Source organism: Callorhinchus milii, unplaced genomic scaffold, assembly GCF_018977255.1.
Source record: "Callorhinchus milii isolate IMCB2004 unplaced genomic scaffold, IMCB_Cmil_1.0 Scaffold17, whole genome shotgun sequence".
NCBI classification, from domain to species: Eukaryota; Metazoa; Chordata; class Chondrichthyes; order Chimaeriformes; family Callorhinchidae; genus Callorhinchus; species Callorhinchus milii.
Window position 1 is genome coordinate 4,894,432 of NW_024704758.1, and position 20,222 is coordinate 4,914,653.

At 44.1% G+C, this 20,222-nt stretch overlaps 1 non-coding gene across 1 annotated transcript; it reads right to left on the reverse strand.

The window, feature by feature from the left end:
• Positions 1 to 4,036: 4,036 nt before the first annotated feature.
• Positions 4,037 to 4,109, reverse strand: trnal-uaa. Its single transcript has one exon. It is a non-coding gene; the product is annotated as a tRNA-Leu (tRNA).
• Positions 4,110 to 20,222: the final 16,113 nt, after the last annotated feature.

Consider the following 20,222-nt stretch of genomic DNA (forward strand, 5'->3'; position numbering starts at 1 on the left):
CTAGCAGTATGTAGGAACCTGGTTGTTAGTCGATTGGTGGATCGCTTTTCCGGGGATAATAATCCTTCAAAAAAAAAAGCAATAATAATTTGGTCACTCAATCCACGACACAATTGGCTGCCGCATTTTGCTCACAAATATACAGTCAATTCACTTTACAGTATATTCTGTGAAGTGCTTTGAGAGTCTAGAAGACATGAAAAGTGCTATATCAAATGCAACGATTATTATTATTATAGAGCAGGTGATAGAGGAGGCATAATAACAGCATGCAGTGCAAAATTCCACCCCGCTCTATTTATGAGACATTTCAGAGCATCCAGAATTTGGCCAATTGTTGAATTGAATATATTAATCCTCGTCTTTAATTTAGCGCCTTTCACATGGGGAGTACGTTTAAAGGGCTTCACATGATTTTACTATGAAATTTAGTGACTACATTTTGTAACCGAACACGGCAGCCAATTTGCACACTGCATGAAGTGAGTGATCAATTATATCTGGGGGATTGTCAGCCAGGAAACCTGATAGTTTTTAAAGGAAACTTATAGAAAACTGGCTTCAATATTCAATAAATATAATAATCCATGCTTTTGATATAGCGGCTTATCATGTCTTCAAGACATCTCAAAGCGCTTCATAGAATACACTGCAAAGTGAATTGAACAGGATGAATTGAGCGACCAAATTATTATTTTTTTGGATTATTACCCCCCGGAAAGCGATCTACTTACTGCTGGGTAAACAGAGGCGTGTGGAGTAAGGAAACTTGCCTTAGGTTTCACTCTGTCCAGGAATCAAACCCAGGTCCTCTTGCACGCAACGCAAGCACTCTAGCTAATACACTACAGAACTCAAGTAGAGAATGGGAGAAAAGAGAATAGAGTAAATCTAGACCCGGGTGGAATTTCTCCCCAGTGATATTGGAGAGAGGTGGAAATAGTGATTCTGTTTCATATAATTCCAAGCCATTCAGCAGTTGTCAACAGTGTAGATTTTACCGGAGGGTTGCAAAGAATAAAGAGTTTATTCTCAGTAACTGCAACTCCTTTTGTGTTTATAATTTTTGTAAGAAGTATATAATTCCCTGGAAGGCTTTTATTTTTCATTTTCTCTTAAAAAAACACACAGCCCAGATGAAAGATCAATAGGATAACCATGTGTGCATTTGCCTTTTCACTGGAGAAACTTAGTTGTAATATTGTGGTGTATAAAGGAGAATTATTAATGAGAGAATATGTTCTACAACAACAGCTACATGCGTAGTGTATAGCGCCCTACACGTATGATAGCGTCTCAGAGCGCTTTACTGTGAGGGATCAATGGGGAGCGGGGAGATGACCATAAGGTGGGATGTAAAGACAAATTGGGGGTGGGTGGGGGGAGATGGAGATGTTGAGGGAGGGCGTGATAGGGGTAGGGAGACTACAATCTGAAAGCTCAGCCACTGATGGTGGTAGGGGGAAGGAAAGGCTGAGCTAAGTGCAGGGAGCAGGTGACGGCTTGGAGTAGGAGGAGACTGGAGGGTTGGACAGAGGTAAGGCATGAAGGGATGTGTTGGTGTTCTTGAGGTCCTGTCTGCCTGTACTTGAGGAAAGAGAAGGGACATTGGCCAGGTTACCGGGAAGATCATAGAAAATACTATCTCAGAATATAGTATCTAATTTGGGACACAACATCTCAAGGGACTACAAGGATGGTGGAAGGCGAACTAGATGTGAGAGTGATGCCACACTGTGCCAGGCTGAGAATGATTATATAAAGAATAAACTCCATTTTCTAGTCATCAACCCATGTGCATACCCTGTCAAACTCTCTTTGTAAAACCTGTGCTGTCTCCTCTGACTCTATAGTTCCCCCGAACTTGGGGTCATCTGCATGTTTATCTACCTTACACTGGGTCTGTGAACACAGTTATTTAAAAACCAGTCTGTCAGAGTGACTCATCTGTTGATTTTAAGGGGTTGGGTCTGCGTATTGTATCCAGTTTGGCTGGAGTTGTATTAAACAGGTTTTGGCTGTGATCAATCACGTGGAAAAAATAGGAAATGGCTTGAGAATACTGTGAGAATTGGGATTGGGAGGAAACACATCAGCCTCACTCACGTCTCTAAGTCAGAAGGCTGTGGGTTCACACTCTGCGTCAGGACTTTGACTTCACAGTCTGAGCTGACACACCATTGCAATACTGGGGACTGCTGCACTGTGGGAGGTGCCATCCTTTGAATGAGATGTTAAACTAAGGTCCCGTCAGTCTGTTCAGGTTGGCTTTAGGATCCCATGGCACTGTTCAAAAAGAGAAGGAAGTTTGGTAGGCTCCACTGACTCCAAAAGGATTGATTCAAGATCCTCACCCTCATGTACAAATCTCTTCATGCTCCAGCATCTCCCTACCTCTCTGATCTTCTCATGCCCCACTCCCTTTGCTCAGCTAACACAGGCCTGCTGTGCACCCCTGACCCACTCCATTCTCCATTCGGCGTTAGTACCTTCAGCCATTTTGTCTCTAACCTTTGGAACTCGATCTCACCACCTCATCCCCTGTCTTTAAATTCCAACTTAAAAACCTACCTCTTCACCCGTGCCTAAAGTCACCTCCCCCTTCTCCCTCGCAAGGCATCCAATCACTGTGAAGCTCTCCGCGATATTATCCCATGTGTAGGAAGTAAATGTCCTCGTGCCCTGGCCACCAATCCCCCAAAGAGGAAAAAAATGCTCCTTCATTTGGAGGAGCCTGGGCCATTGCTGTTTGTGGCTTCATTGCTCTGTGCAAATTGACTGTTGCATTCGCCAATAAAATACAAACACTGCAAGTAACAGTGTCCTGTGACGATGTTTAGATGCTGTATCAAACGCATGGATTGTGCAAATTATGACATCTCCAATTCCATATGGCTTATAATGACAGTCCCTTAATGTTCATTGTGTGTGGTTGACAGCACACATGGCTGAGTGATTGATTTGGGTGCTGACATGCTTTTGCGCTCCTCAAAGGAGAGACAGACATCTGCTCTCATCCCCTGATAGAGAAATGATCAGATCACTGGAGGAAAGATCTGACGTGCTTGTTTTTTTTATTATTATTAATAATCTCCAGAAGAGCTGTTCTTGTCAATCGCTGTGGCTTTCCTCCCTAAATAATTAGTGGAAAAATTGCAGTTGAATAATAGCCTGGAAGAAAGGAGGGGAATGAAATCGAAGTGATCAGCGTGGCTACATCAAAGGACTGTTTTCAAAGGACAGCGTCTGATCTGAACTGTGTGCTAACTCTTTAAGATACAAGCAGTGGCTTTGCACAGAAGGTCATCCCAGATATGCTCGCTATCTTTATCTACAGCAACTTGCACTAAAATAAGGATCTCATATGATAATTATCCTCGCATTTGGATTCGATTCCCAGGCAGGGTGAAACCTTAGGCAAGTTTCCTTGCTCCACAAACACACAACATCTCTGTTTACCCAGCAGTAACAACAACAGCAACAACTTACATTTGTATAGCGCCTTTCATGTTGGGAGGACCTCCCAAGACACAGGACAGTCAGGTATTTGGATCCGAGCAGGGAGTTGGGGTCGGAAAGGTGGAGGGCAATATCAAACGTAAGGGTTATTATTATTTGCAGTCAAACGTGGCGGCCAATTTTGCATCGCACCATTTCACAAATAGCCATGAAGTAATGATCAATTTTACCTGAGGGGGACCTCAGTTTAATGTCTCATCCAAAGGACAATGCAGCGCTCCCCAGTATTGTACTGCCATGGAGCCAACCTAGACTGTGAGTTTAAAGTCCTGATAATAATAATCATAACAATCCTTGCATTTGATATAGCGCTTTTCACGTCTTCTAGAAGTCTCAAAGCGCTTCACAGAATATATTCTAAAGTGAATTGGCTGTATATTTGGTGGGCGAAACGCAGCAGTCAATTGCGCACAGCAGTGGCCCACAAACAGTCATGTATTGAGTGACTAAATTAGTATTGCTTTTTTCTTGAGGGATTATTATCTGGCGTGTGCAGTAAGAAAACTTGCCTAAGGTTTTGCCCTGCTGGGAATCAAACCCAGGTCTCTCGCTTTTTAAGGCGAGTGCTCTAACCACTGAGATACAGGACCCCACTAGTGTGGATCTTGAACACAACCTTCTGACTCAGAGGCAAGAGTGCTACCAACTGAGCCAGGCTGACAGACGAGGTGCTAAAGTGACAAGGTGTTATATCAACTACATTGATTTTCTATTATTACTCAGAGCTAGAAAATATGAATAACATTGAAACACTCCAGCAAAGAGCCTGAACCTAAATAACTACAGCAGAACTGAGAGTTGGTGAAGCCTAGGGAGTTGAGCAAAGAGAGCAGCTAAGGTCTGGACATCAAGCTTGCAAACTCAACTGGGATTGTGAAAGGCACACTCGCGATGCCTCAGTTGTATAAACTATCTCCCCAGTGTTCACTCCTGATTAGTGGAGCTCTGTGTGCGCACAGCCCAGGGAGAGAGGGGCTCCTCTGTTTACCGTTTCCTGCTCCGAATCATTCCAACTGCTGGAAACAACACACAAATCTCTTCAGCTTTTCAAAATACTCTTTGTTGATGGTGTTAAACTACACTGTCTCAAGAATACGCCACCCTCAAAGGGTCACCAATCGATTCATGCATTCAACATCTCCATCTCCCCCCACCCACCCCCAATTTGTCTTTACATCCCACCTTATGGTCATCTCCCCGCTCCCCATTGATCCCTCACGGTAAAGCCCTCTGAGAAGCTATCATACGTGAAGGGCGCTATACACTACAAGAATACATCTTGGGTCATAATAATATTTTGATATTGCCCTTTGATTTGGCACCTTTCTCGTCAGGAGGACAGCAGTTTGTGCTTTGGGGTAACTACTGGAGTCGAACTAGCGATAACCGCATAGTTTGCCATTGAGGGCTTTGCCTGGCTAGCTTCCCACTGCTTGTCCAGCGAGGACCAACAAGCCAAAGCCCTATATGTTAGGGCTGAGTGGGAAGAATGCCTGTCTCCTGCAACTGGTCTGTCTTTCCAAGCCCTACTGTTGAGCCAGACTGGGCTTAGAATCAGGAGCCATTTGTAGCACATAGTCCCAGGTGCACTTTGTCTCCGGTACAGTGCAAGTTCACATTAGACCTATGCTGTAAGCACACTGGGCCTTATAACAGAGCCACGCTGTACACACTTCATAGAAAACTTGTGAAGGACTTTCTGATGTTCTGACATGAAAAGCAAAAAAAGTTGTTTCTTTCATTTCTTTTCTTCCATTTCAACATCAACAGCAGCTGACTACAGCTGTGAGATGCCCCGCTCCATTCCCACACCTTCCTTTGGTGGCTTTCGTTTTGTATAATTGGGAAGCACAGGTGAAAAGCCAAGGCTTGCGATGCAGGTCGAACATATGGAGAGCTGAATTAGGTAAGACGGGAAGATGTTCCTTGTATTTTAATAGCCTGTGAATTGTCAGAGGAAGAGCAACGAGAGAACGAAATACAGGGACGCGAGAGGTGAGAGCTTTACCGTGCAAGTGACAAGCTAATTACACAGAGCTTTTCTCCCCTCCCCTCCTCCCACTTTTGAACACTCGCTGTCACTTATCACAGATCTGCTCCATCTTCCTTCTGTTAATGCAATCGCTGACAGCCTTTATTAACAACCGTGGAGTCTGGTATTGAGACAGTGAACTTGTTTCCTGGTCAGGCTTACTGCCATGGTTGGAGAACAGGCAGCTCGTCAGTGGATGTACATGTATCATTTGTGATCTTGGCTACCAGTGTTTGTGAGGTCTGTGCGTAAGAGTTGGGCAAATCTTTTTCAGTCTGTACTCCTCGAGGACATGGCTCTCTGCCACAAAAGGATGTACTGTGTTTCCTTTCTAACAATGGCCCAGGCTACGAATGATAAACTCCTCAAAATCTTATTATCTTTAAATTTGATGCAACGCCTTTCGTGCTGGGAGATCATCTCAAAGTGCTTTGCAGGCTTTATTTCAAAAGTGTAGTGACTGTGTATTTTGCCATCAGTGCACCAATCTGGCTCAGGAACCAGATTACTGAGACTGCCACATAATGATTCCGATGTCCCATTCCCGTATTCTTTTGGAACCAACTCAGCCCCAGAGAGACCCCACATACCTCCACCCCTCTCCCACGTAAAAAAGAGAGCTATTTCAGAAGATGCAAGGGTTGTTGCTAAGTAACAGAAGCTCACAGAGAATTTGCTTGTTGTCTAAGGCTATGCATTATTCACTGTAAATGGAAACACAGGAGTCACTTTTCAGATCGAGCTTTGTCTCAGTGGTAGTCTTGATAACCCATTTCCCTTTCATCAATTCAGCCCTTAATCAGTGTAATGAGCAACCGGGGCAGGTGAGGCCTGGAATGAAATGCCTGAGTCACAGGCACTTAACAAAACAAATGCAGCCAGTGATCCTTTTACGCTTAAAGAATTAGCACATGGAAGATTAATCAACCATTCCATTGTTTGTTTATCAGGGAGAAAGGTGGATTCACATATTACAGCATGTGGTAGAGAGCAGATATGACGCATTCCAAGCGGAACCAAATATTGACTATTGGAGGGACGTTGGAAGGCAGAAAGGAAACATGCATTTTTAGAGTGTTGTACCATCTCTCAAAACAGTTTACATTTATCACTGACACGCTGGGCTCAGTTGGTAGCACTCTCACCTCTGAGCGCCAGAAGTTGTGGGTTCATATCCCACATCAGGACTCTGAGCTCAGTCTAGACTGACATTCCAGTGCAGTGTTCGGGGGAGCACAACATTGTCAGAGGTCCCATCCTTCAGATGAGACGTTAAACCAAGTCTGCCTATTCAATTGGACGTTAAAGATTGGTTGCTGAGTTCACCAACTAAATACACAATCCTGTGAAGCACTTTGAGACATCCTCCCAAACTGAGAGGCCAGATATCAAATGGATTATTATGATTATTATTCAGTGCAGTGACTGCATATTTGTAAGCAAACATGACTGTCCTTTGGAAGAAACATTCAGGATGTTAAAGATCCCATGGCACTTTTCAAAAACAGAATGGAGTGTTTCCCAGTGAACTGGCCGATAATCCTCCAAATAGACTTTTGGATGTTTGCTTCAAGGCTTTTGTATTGACAAATTCCTAGCCATTACACCCAAAGGCAATTACAATACAAATTCACATTTACACAGCGTTGTTCATGTTGGGAGAATGTCCCAAGGTGCTGGACAGCCTAGGGTTTGCACCCGAGCTGGGGGGAGCTGACGGGGTGGTGGGGAGGGAGGAAAGTTGACTGATAGCATGGTTAAAGAGGAAGGTCTTGAGGCAAACTTTGAAGGAAACGAGGGAGGGCAAGTTGAAGGGATTCCAGGATGGATTTAAAGAGAGTGGAGAGGATATGCTGAAAACCTGACTGGTGATAGTGGGGCGGGGACATGAAGCAGGTCAGTGCCCACTGAGCAGAGGGAGTGAGGAGGTTGTGCGGTTTGAGGAGATCACTGGGGTAGGATGGGGCAAGACCATGGAAGGACTTAAGTGTCAGGACGAGGATCTTGAACTCAATCCTTTTCTTTCAAAAACAAATTAGATAGATTTATTTTAGGAAATAATATCTTGGGATACAGTATATAGTTTGGGACATGACATGTGCATACGACTGTCAGGATGGTGAAGGGCAAACTGGATGGACCTTGGTCTTCTTTCATATAGCAGTTCTTATGTTCTTTTGTTCTTACGGTCTGCTGGGGTATGGGGAGCCAGTGGAGCAAAGATGGAGGTGATAGGTTCACGGCTAGGCATGGACTTCACATTCCCTGTGAAGCACACTGAAAAGTATTGGCGATGTGGACACTACATCAAATAGAAGGATTATTCATTACAATGTAGTGTCTAGCCTGTGCTCTTCACACTCTTGATTGTGGTTGGCCCAACCCTGAGCAGCAGTGACAGAAATATCTTCAGAGAGGAGGTGGCAGATTTACAACAACAACAACAACTTGGATTTATATAGCGCCCTCATGCCAGACAGCATCTCAGAGTGCTTCACAGTAATGGATCCCGGGACCGAGCCAGGGGGAGGGGGGTGACCAAAGGCGCGGTCGAAAAGAAAGGTCTTCAGCAGAGACTTGAAAATAGGAAGAGAGGGCGCGAGACGAAGGGAGTGAGGAAGGGAGTTCCAGAGCCTCGGGGCATAGTGGCTGAAGGCACGGCCGCCGAGGGTGGAGCAGAGGACTCGGGGGACGAGGAGGAGGCCAGACTCGGAGGAACAAAGGCAACGGGTACTGTTTTAAAGAGAGAGGAGGTCAGAGAGGTAGGGAGATGCAGAGGAGTGTAGGGACTTGAATACAAGGGTGAGGATCTTGAAATCGATCCTCTCTGGGGCAGGCAGCCAGTGAAGTCTGGCCAGGACTCGGGTAATCGGGGATTGTGGTTGGCCTAACCCTGAACTGCAGTGACAGAAATATCTTCAAAGAGGAGGTGGCTGATTTACTTATGCGTTGGCCACAGATCTTGCGCCACTTGTTTCTTTTTCATCTCTGCTCTGTCTGTCCTGAAAATCAATGAAACAATCTTTGAGCCATCCCTGGCTTCCAAGGACATGACCGGAGGTTATGAACAAGTGATGAAAAACCAATTGAGACTTGGTGCCAGTGAAAGACTAGAACACAACTCTCATTTCCAGTATATTCAAGGTCGTTAAAAAAAAATCCCAACCTTGTGCCAACAATCCAAAATTACAGAGGGTGACGATTGACAAGATTCCATGAAGGATATTTGGGGGATTTTAATTAAATCCATGACATTTATTTGGCTCACGTGGAGCATAAACGCCAGTAGAGACCAGTTGGGCCAAATAGCGTGTTTCTGTGCTGTATATTTTATGTAATTCTATATAATTTGTTCAGGCGCTGACAGAGTCACTATTCAGAGATGCAATCTGCACCTCACCATGCCAGTACGGAAGCTTGGTGTCTTGTTTGACCCTCAACTGTCTTTTAAACCCCACATCTGTGCCATGACCCATTCTGCCTTTCCCTACCTCCGGAGCATTGCACGGCTCTGCCATTACCTCTCCCTTCAGGCCACTTCATCACGTCCAGGCTTGACTGTGCTGATTCCCTGCTCCCCGGACTTCCCAACCCTCCACAAGCTGCAAATTATTCAGATCTCTGCAACTCATATTCTTTTCCGCACTAAGCTCTGTGAGCCGATCACCCCCATCCTCACCTGGCTTCACTGTTCCCCCCCCCACCCCGAGTTTAAGATCCTCATCCTCTCTTTTGCAGCCCTCCAGGATCTTGCTCCTCCCTACCTCTGCAACCTATTAAAACTATATCAATCTGTTCATCCATCTGCTAGCCGGTCACTGGCGTGCTCTATGGCCTCTGTTCTGCCATCCACCATCGGTAGTCAGGCTTTCAACCTTTCTGCCCCCATCCCTTGAACTCTATCCCAGAGGACCACTGTCTTGGCCCCTCCCTTGCTTCCTTCAAGGCCCGTCTTAAGTCCTTCCTCATTGACCGTGCCATTCACCCACCTCCACCCCATTCCCTCCACCCCTCATGATTCCAGCCCCCAGCTCGGATGCAAACCCTCAGGACATTCGATGTGAAAGGCCCTATATAAATGCAATTTGTTGTTGTTAAGAGTTTCATCCCTGCCTTTCTCCTGCTTTGTTTCAGAAGGTTGTGAGTTAAAGCCCCACGTCGGGACTTTGAGCTCATGGTCTTGGCTGGTGAGTGCGTGTCTGCGGGAGCCCTGTATTATAAGAGAAGTAGAGTTTCATCAAAGTGCGCTATAATGGTATGTTGTGGAGCTATATTTTGCTATGTAAACCCCTGAGGTTGTGCGGGTTCTATCCATCAATTTCTACGTCATGAAACAAAAAGCGAGATGGAGTTCTCTTTTATTAATGAGAGTGTATGATTGGGGGCAGTCAGGCAGTGCTTTCATAACATATAAAATATAGAAAAGACCTCAATTCTAGCAAAGGCAAATGGCAACACAACTGTAGCTTCAATGAATAATGTGACCTTTTTTGTTTAAAACGCCCTCCTCCCATCAGTGCTGTCTTGGATGCAGGTTATACACATGTGTTTGTTATTCACGTGTGTGTCCATGGCTGTGTGTTATATATGGGTATGTTACCCTCGATCACACACTCACACACCCGTGAAACATACAAGCCTATGAACACATGCACTCTTACACACAGTATCATTTGCACACTTACTTCCTCACACACATGGATACACATAACGCCTGATACACTAACACATACACACTTATGTGGACACTCACACACACTGCCTCACTCACATTCACACATACCGAGGCCCTTTTCATCTAAACCTCTTTTGCCATTGTATGATAAGCTATTATTCACAGTGAGGCTTGACAGGTGTTAATAACTGGTGTTTAAAGTTATGAGAGGATTCCATAAGATGGACATTAATGGGCTGCTTCCACTTGTCAGTGAGTCCATAACTGGAGAGCATTAATAGAAACTAGCCAGCAGCAGATCTAATAGGGAGTTTATTGGGGAACTTCTTCACACAGAGGGCGTGAAAGTCACTGCTGGAAACAGAAAACATCAACAAATTTAGAAGGAAACTTGATGCATACATGAGGGAGAAGGGATTCGAAGGGAATAGGTGAGGGGAATAGGGGGTATAAGTACCATCATGGACTATTTGAGCCAAATGGCCTACTTCCATGCTGTAATGTTCTATGAGGGTGAGCATTGTTGACTATTAGGGGGAGAATCACCAACGAACCATGCCACACCTGATGTTCCCACACACACGCGCACGCACAGACACTCACATATGCAGATGCATGAAAGCAGTCAGGGTTCCAAACAAATAAGATTACCTAAGCCAGCTGATCGATGGCGCTCAGTCAAGTGGAGGCAAGATCTATTTCCAGGGCTATTTTCTGGTAACACGATGTCGTGTGCTCAGTCCAACAGTACCTAGCTCAGTGTTGACAGCATCTCATTTATTTTTTAACAAGGCTGGACTACAAGCGAGCACATTTTGGAGCATAGAGAGTGTCACACGACACTCTGCCAGTGATCAGCAGCTTTCAGAAGTTTCCTTACTCCACACGCCTCTGCTTACCTAGAGTTAAGTAAGTACCCGGCTGTTAGTCGATTGGTGGATCGCTTTTCCGGGGATAATAATCCCTCCTCAAAAAAATAAATAAAATTCGGTCTCTCAATCCATGAGCCATAAGGGATATGTACAGTTTGCTTGGATGTTCAAAAGCCACTGGATAAAGTTATTTAGTAAATCAAGGCTCACACTCATGGACTGATATAACACGTAATTCCCTGCTCTTGCCATTATTCATGAATCAGACATAAGGTTCCTGAAGCTCAGTTCATGTGTGTGTATGAATCTCCCAGGCCCGCTACAGGCCAGATCGCTTCCTGCAACTATTCTGTATCCATCAAATGAAGTGTTCTCCAGTGTCCATTTCCTAATTAACCTCAGAATAATACTGCTTACAGGATGGATGCCGCAAGAGATCAGTTAAATTAATGCAAATGAATCGCTGTCTGACGACAGATTATTGCTCACTAATTTATTAGTGAGTACAGGAGACCACCAAAGATATCATATAATTAATCAAGGGTTAATGAGGAGGCCACAGTGCTGTGTCAAAGACTCTGAAACTTTCAGTGTTACAGGCAGCGCTGAAGGGAGCATGACTTGCAACCAAATATGGCAACTGCCAGTGGCAGAGGGAATGCGTGTGTTTACACTGAAACTGTGATACGTCTCACTTACACTCTGTTAAACAATCTATTCCGATAATGCATGGGGATGGGCAAGCTATTCTCTGCTTCGCTCTTAAGTACAATACCAACCTATCAGCCACAGCTAAATAGTAATGGAGCAATTAGCAGCAAGCTGTATGGAAGTTTAAATAATAATAATAATCCTTGCATCACTTATCATGTTGTGGAGACATCTCAAAGAACTTCACAGAATACACTGCAAAGTGAATTGACTTTCTGTGGATGAAATGTGGCAGCCAATTGTGCACAGTGGTGCCAATAAATAATTGTGGATTGAGTGACCAAATTATTATCTTTTTTAAGGGATTACTATCTCCATAATAGTGACTTACTGCTAGGTAATAGAATTGTGTGATGTAAGAAGACTTGCCTAAGGTTTTGTCCTGCCTGGGAATCGAACCCGGGCTTACAAGGCGAGTGCTCAAACCAATACGCTAGAACTCCACAGGTTTTGTCATTGGTGTTGTACATTTTTGATAAGGTTAAACTCCTTTTTATTGTTTGCCTGTTTATCCCTTTTCTTGGTTAGTCGGGTATCTGACACAAGCGGAAACCTATCACCGTGCTTACACACAGAAAACCTTCCTTGTCTGGAATGGAATACACTCTCTCTCCTGGGGAAGCACATTGGTTGCTTAATTCTGGAGAGTATTGGATGCAGGTTGGCGAGAGCCAAGGCTTGGATGGGGTCCAGAGTGTGTATTGCTGGAGTCTAACCAGCTAAAACTGCATAGCTTGCCATTGAGACCACAAGCTTTCTCACTGCTTGTCCAGCTAGGACCATCCTACCCATTAGGGCTTTGATTTGCAGGAGCTTAGTAGGAAGAAGGAGACTTAAACTAAACACTTAACATATGCAGCCTGGGTTAGTTGGTCCTGTAAAGATTGAGAACCACTGATCTAGACTAACACTCCGATATAGTAATGGAGGAGCACTGTGTTGAGGTGCTTCGGATGAGGTGCCACATTGATGGTACATGACAGGAGGAAGTGTCTGTGGCTCTTTTAAGAAGAGCATTGTCAGAGGTGCCATCCTTTGGATAAAGTGTTGAACTGAGGACCTGTGTACCTGTTAAAGATTCCAAGGCACCACTCGACAAAGAGAAGGTTGTTTTTCCTTTTCTTACTTTGAAGAAGAGTGGGGAATTCTCTGTGTGTCTCGGCCGATATTCCTTCCTCATCCGAAATCATAAATATAACAAGTTAATTTATCAGTCATGGCTTTGCTGTCTGTCTGTAGAAATGGATACAAGCAGATTATCTGCCACATTTGCTTTATAAAAAAATCACTGCGTTTCAGAATAAATTTGAGACGTTATGACATGCCGAATCGTTGTACCAAGTGCATATCAAGTGTCAATTTCTATGGTTCTACGGTTTCTAAGCTTCTAAAATTGCAGTAATATTGAAACAAGACACCAGTGAGACTGGCGACAGGGAGCAACCTTCTCTACTGCGTAAGTAGCGGGGAAAATATTTAAAGGGAAAAAATATAAAAAGCCATTGACATTGGACTAACAGGTATTTCTTACGGAGAGCTTGCCCAGGCATGATGGGCTGGATGGCCTTCTCCGAGGCTGTAGAATATGGAATGGACTCCCAGTGAAAGTGTTTGATCCTGTGCCATTAACTCCTGGTGACTTTGAGGTCAATAGGATAGGTGCCGATGGAGATGCAAAATGTAACCATGGACACAATGATTTCTGTGCGGCTGGAGGGAGAGGGAGGCGAGGGAGTGGAAGGAAATGTCACCTGTGGAGGAATTTATGTGGAAGGAAGTTGGCCTGGAGAGTGAGCTCTTTCAGAGAGCCAGCACAACCAAGACGAGCCAAATTTCCTCCCTCTGTGCTGCATGCTGGGTGTGATGACAGATCATTGCTCTAATAATAATAATAATCCTTGCATTTGATATATCATCTCAAAAGTGTAAAATAGATTGACTGTATTTTGTAGGCAAAACACGGCAACCAATTGCACACAACAGTGTTTCACAAACAGGCATGTAGTGAGTGAACATTTTTGTTTTATTTGGGGGATTGTTGGCCAGGACACTGGGAAAGAGAAACTTCCTTCTCTTTTTGAAGAGTGCCATGGGATCTTTAACGTCCACCTGAACAGGCAAACAGGACCTCGGCTTAATGTCTCATCTGAAGGACAGCACCTCCGACAATGCAGCACTCCCCCAGCACTACATTGGAGTGATAGTCTAGATTATGTGATTCCAAGTCTTGATGTGGGACTTGATCCCACAACCATCTGACTCCTGTGATAACTGCTCATATCTCTCTGATTCAGTCTTAATGACTGCAATGGGTTGCCAGGAAGGGTCGTTGAGGCAGCAAACTGGACTGACTTAAAAAAAAGCTGAAGGCGATGGAGACATGGTAAGGTAGGTGTTCTGGAGAGATGGGATCAGATGAGCTGAAGGGCCTTCTTGATCCAAACCTCTCTTGTGATCTTGATCAATGTTTCCTCTTGTATATCAGTGTGGCTTAGTTGGTAGCACCCTCTGAGTCTGTGGGTTCAAGCCTCATGTTGGGACTTTGAACTTATAAAGCCTAAGCAAACACTCCATTGCAGTGCCGGGGAGGGTGGGGGGAATATTACATTGTCGGAGGTGCCGAATTAAACCTTAAACCAAGGTGCAGTCTGGCTGTTCAGGTGGACATTAAAGATCCCATGGCACTATTCGATAAAGAGAAGGGAGTTTACTGGTATCCTGTCCAACAATCCCCCAAATAAAATCATCCATTCACTCTGTTTATGTCTGTTTGTGGGACATTGCTCTTGTAAATTGGCTGCAGTTTTCCTACATAAATACACTGTCACGACAATTTACAGTGAATTCTGTGAAGCACATTAAGACATCCTTCTGATGAGAAAGGAATTATACCCAATGCAAAGATGTCATTATTATCTTGTGTAATCTCTGTCTTGTCTGCTCAGGGGTGATCACTGCATTAATGAAACACTCTGAGACATTCCTGTTGAATTCAAAGGTGCTATCTAACTGCAAGTTATCATGCTAAAGTCTGGGTCTAACTAATGGAGGAGGTCAAGGCACAATCTAGATTCCCGGAATTAACTGTGTATTTGTTATTTCTCGGCTCCTAAGTTTTGCCAGTTATCTCTCGCCCACAAGATCATCTGATAACACATCACATTTGGAACGTGAAGTGTTTTCAGTTGGAGTGGACTGTGGCCTGATGGATTACATTGGCTGAGCTACAAACAAAATAAATAGTTTTTTTCTTTTTAAATAAGCAGACAAGAAGAATCCAAGCCGGGTTCTGATCCAAGGACAACATTTCCTGGCTTGCTCATTTTTACAGAGAGTCAAGTGCGTCTAAACATTATCTATTCAAAGGGAGTACGGGACATTGTGTGTGGTGGGGGGGGGAGAGAGGAGGGGAAGTGAGAAGGAAGGAAGGAAGGAAGGAAGGAAGGAAGGAAGGAAGGAAGGAAGGAAGGAAGGAAGGAAGGAAGGAAGGAAGGAAGGAAGATTTGCACTGAGTCTGATCTTGCCATCAGCTGATCTACTTACAATTTCTTCAGAATATATTTTTTAATACCTTCCTTTTTTTTGAGACGTCTCAACGACGCATATAATAAAAATAATTGTTATTATCTAATTTAAGAAATACCCCTTTTTGATATGGCGCCTTAGCACATCCTCGAGATGTCTCAAAGCGCTTCGCGGGATATCTTGTGAAGTGTATTAATTGTGCATCTTGTCAGTGAAAGTAGCAGCCAATTTGCGCACAGCAACATCCCACAAACAACATGATATTCACATCTGGGCACTCTAAAATAGGGGTAGTCAATGGATTCCGATCAGGCCTGTTTTATTTTACTTTTCCCCTTGATAACCAAGGAACATTAAAACCAATTGTAACATCTCACCCACTGCCCCAACTGAATCAACTAACTCAGCACAGAATGGGCATTAAATCTGGGGCCTCCCAGATCTGTTACGGCTCTCTGTGAAGAGCTCTGAGACACTTTCCTACATGAAAGGCACTTACACCAATGCAAGTTGTTGTTGTTCTGCAGTTGCTAGCTCCCCTACTGGACCGCTCATGGGAACAGGAGTAGTCCATTCAGCCCCTCGAGCCTGTTCCACCATTCTACTAGATCATCACTGATCTGTACCTCAACTCCAATTAGCTGCCTTTGCTCTATAGCCTTTGATGCTCTTACCTAACAAACATTTATCGACATCAGTCTTGAAGTAGTGAATGGATCCAGCATCCACCCTGTAAAAGTGCTTCCTGCTTTCACTCCTCAATGGCCTGCCTCTAATTTTAAGATGATGTTCCCTTGTTCTGGATTCCCCCACCAGAGGATATAGAGTCTCTGTATTTTCCCTATCAAATCCTTTTATCATTTTAAACACTTCAATTAGATCATCCCTCAACCTTCTAAACTCATGGGAATACAAGCTCTCTACTGTAATCCCATTCCCTTACTCTTACACTTCTACCCTCGAATTCAAGACCTTTTATTTATTATCTATCAAAAGTTTGACACTCATAATAGTTATGACATCAACCCAGCTTTTATTACACAATTCCCTGTTCTGTTATGAAGATTTACCAAAAACAGGTTATTTTTAGCGAATTGGTTATGATAGATTCCTTCATGTGAATTATGGCTCAGCTCAAATCTGTTTATTCAGAAATATCTTGTTTAGAGATAATTTGGTTTGTGTTATGTTGTTTGGATAGAATTATCCATATAAATATGGTCTGGGAAGAGGTGAAGGGGAGTTGATAGATAAATGTTCTGTGTCAGACAGCCAGCAAAGCTCTTAAAACCAGCAGATATGATGGGCAGAATGAATTACATATTTGCTGTTCTCACCCCCTCCTCACGTTTAGATAAATGATCCTTTTTTTTGTTCCAGTTTGCTGAGAAAAACAAGTTAATCCGTGCATTTCTATTTACCTGAAACACAATGAACCAAGAGCACACAAATCCCTCATGCTTTTAAGACCATTGTCTTAAAATGTAAGTTCGTGCAGCGTTTTGGTAAACTAATCTTAAATTTGATCTCGATTTGGAAGCCATTTCCCTTCCCACTCAATATCTTAGAAGTGGCTTAACTGAACAACAACAAAATTCAATGGAGACCACACAGACATCTTTTGGCACAACAACTGTGCCAAAGTGTCGCTCCGCTCCACAACCATCAACTCGTTAGCCTGATGCAGTCAGATGGTTGTAGGTTCAATCCCCATATCAGGAATCAAACTTATAGACTGGGCTGACTCACCCTTGAAGGACTGAGGGAAACTCTGCATTGCCAGAGGTGCCTTCCTTCAGGTGACTCAGAAACTGAGCTCCCTGTGTCGGTTGGATGTTAAAGAACCCATAATGCTAATGGAATGCTAATGCTAATGGAACAAGATACAAGAGTGTCTCCTTGTGTCCTGGCCAACAATCCCTAAATAACAACAACATGCGTTTATATGGAGCTCTTCACACTGAGTAGCATCCTGGAGCGCTTCACAGGGGCGGAGTCTGACCCCAAGCCAGGGGGAGAGGGAGGGGGGAGGTGACTGAAAACATGATCAAAAAAGGAAGGTCTTTAGGTGAGATTTGAAGGTGGGGAGGGAGGGGGTAAGGTGGAGGGATTGATGGAGAGAGTTCCAGGGCTTTGGGGCATAGTGGCTGAAGTATACTTCACTAATTCACTTCATGGTGTTTGTGGGACATTGCTGAACCAAATTGGCGACCACATTTACCTTCAAAATGCACAGCCAATGCACTTCACAGTATATCTTGTGAGATACTGTGTAGTGTAGTGATCTCCTGTTTGAGAGATCCTCTCCTTTGAGATGTCCTCCTGACGAGAAAGCCGCTATATCAAATGTAAGGATTATTATCTTGGATTCTTGATTAGCAGGATTATTTTATGAGCTCAGAAAGTGGATTTGTTCAGGCAAGAGTTATTAATCTCCAGCCTTAACAATGCAGAGCTTGATGCCTGAGCTGGCAAGAAAGACGAGACACAATTGAAGAGGAAAGTCTTAAGGTCCGATTTGAAGATGAGTAAAGAGGGGGCAAAGTGGAGGCATTGAGGGAGGGAATTCCATAGGTTTGGAGTGTAGTGGCTGAAGGTTCTGCCACTGATGGTGGAGCAGAGGGGTAGGGCGACATGCAAAAAGGCCAGAGCCAGCCAAGCAAAGTGTGCAGAGAGAGGAGTGGGGTGTGAGCAGGTTTGTGCTAGGAGGAAAGATCTTCTTAAATTATATTAAATCACCATCTCACTCCCTGTCCTTAGCCTGTGAGCGCTGGAAGCTAACAAAAGGAGGCACGGCACAATGGTTCAGTACTTACTGGGTGTCGGAGCTGTGAAAATGATCCACTTGACAGGGGAAATATGACTAATGGATAATAAAACCCACGCACAAAATAATTCCATTTTTTACAACACATGCCAATTGGCCTGCCAATTTGCTTTGTGTGCAAGGAGAAGCAGAATTCAGAATGAAGGCTGCCTTGTTATATTAACTATTACCTTTCTTCAAACCCCCACCCCCTCAGGGAATTGTTAAGCGGTGTTTCATCTCCTTTTTTTCTCATGTTCTTCCATCAGCAAACAAGAGAAAAATGTCAGAAGAAGGTGAAACCATCCCACTCCACTGAACATGGGCTGAAAATCAACCAGGAAGCCAATTGATGTATATAAACCTGGTGAGTGTCTCATTAACACCACAAGCTTGATCGTGCCAATTTCTTCCACTATGGTCAGCTGCCGATTCCTTGGACACCAATCCTGGTAGAGTAACCTTGCCCAGTGACATTTAAGTAAAATGTTGACAATTTAAGGGTTAAATTCTTGACACACTCTCTTATCATTCCCCCTTTCTGTGTATAGCTGAGGCAATGGGCTGCTGATTGCCTTATTCTCTCTGTAATCTCCCGTAATCATTGTCCCTCTCACATGCTGACTGAAGGTGAGGTGGTGAATGCTGTAGCCACCATAACAACAATAATCCTTGCATTTGCAATTTCACCTTTCAAATCGGGAGGATGTCTTCATTGGATTTATTGTAAATTGTGACTGTTGTGGGCAAACACGGCAGCCAATTTGCGCACAGCAAAGTGCCACAAACAGCCATGAAGTGGATGACCCAATTTCATCTGGGAGATTATTAGCAAGGACACCTGGAGAAACTTCCTTCTCTTTCCAAGTCGTGAAGCTGTATTTTTAGCATCTACCTGTATAGGCAGTTGAAACCTCGATTTAAAGACTCATTAGAGGGTCAGCACCTCCAACAATGAAACCCCCTGTACTGCATTGGAGTGTCAGCCTGGAATATGAATTCAGTATAATAATAATTCTTGCATTTGATACAGCACCTTACCACGTCATCGAGCCATCTCAAAGCACTTCACAGGATATACTGCATAATAATAATAATAATAATCCTTGCATTTGATATAGCGCTTTTTACGTCAAGAGGACGTCCCAAAGCGCTTCACAGAACACACTGTAAAGTGAATTGACTGTATATTTGTGGGCGAACGCGGCAGCCAATTGCGCACAGCAATGTCCCACAAACAGTTGTAGATTGAAAATGACCAATTTATTATGGTTTTTGGATTTGGAGGGATTATTATTAGGCTCTGTGTGGAGTAAGGAAACTTGCCCAAGGTTTCGCCCTCTGCCTGGAATTGAACTCAGGTCTCCCGCTTGCAAAGCGAGTGCTCTAACCACTGAGCTACAGGACTCCACAGGATTGACTGTGTATTTTGTGGGTGAAATGTGACAGCCAGTTGGTGCACAGCACTGTCCCATTAAAACAGCCATGGCGTGAGTGAGCCATTTTTATTATTTCAGGGATTGTTGACCAGGACACTGGGAGAATCTACCTTCTGTTTTCGAACAGTGCTATGGGATCTTTAACATCTACCTGAACAGGCAGACAGGACATTGGTTTAACATCTCATCCGAAGGACAGATATCCTGGTACTTTAACTCACACCCTTCTAACTCAGAGGCGAGAATACGACTACTGAGCCAGGTTGACACCTGCAGACTATCCTTTCCCCCTCATCCAATCTCTCCTCTCTCCCTCCGTTGCCCTCTCCCTCACCCTCTCTCTGCGGGGAGAGGAGTGGTTGTCACGTCTTCAGATCTTTACTTGAAGCAGTTTCATCAATCATCAGAATTTCAGGGTTGTGTAGCTGTGAGCCTTGGTGATGGGAAAGCGTTGATGGTAATGGCCTGTGACAGAAACAAGGTGTTCATTACTGAACAAACTCTCAACTGACTGAAGGCAAGTGCTCCCTCCTCAAACTGGCTGCGATCAGTTTCTGATCATTGTTGAAGGAACTCACTTGTTAATCCATTTCATGCCAAGTGTGATGTCACTGCATAAAAATGGTCTGTAATCTCACTGATA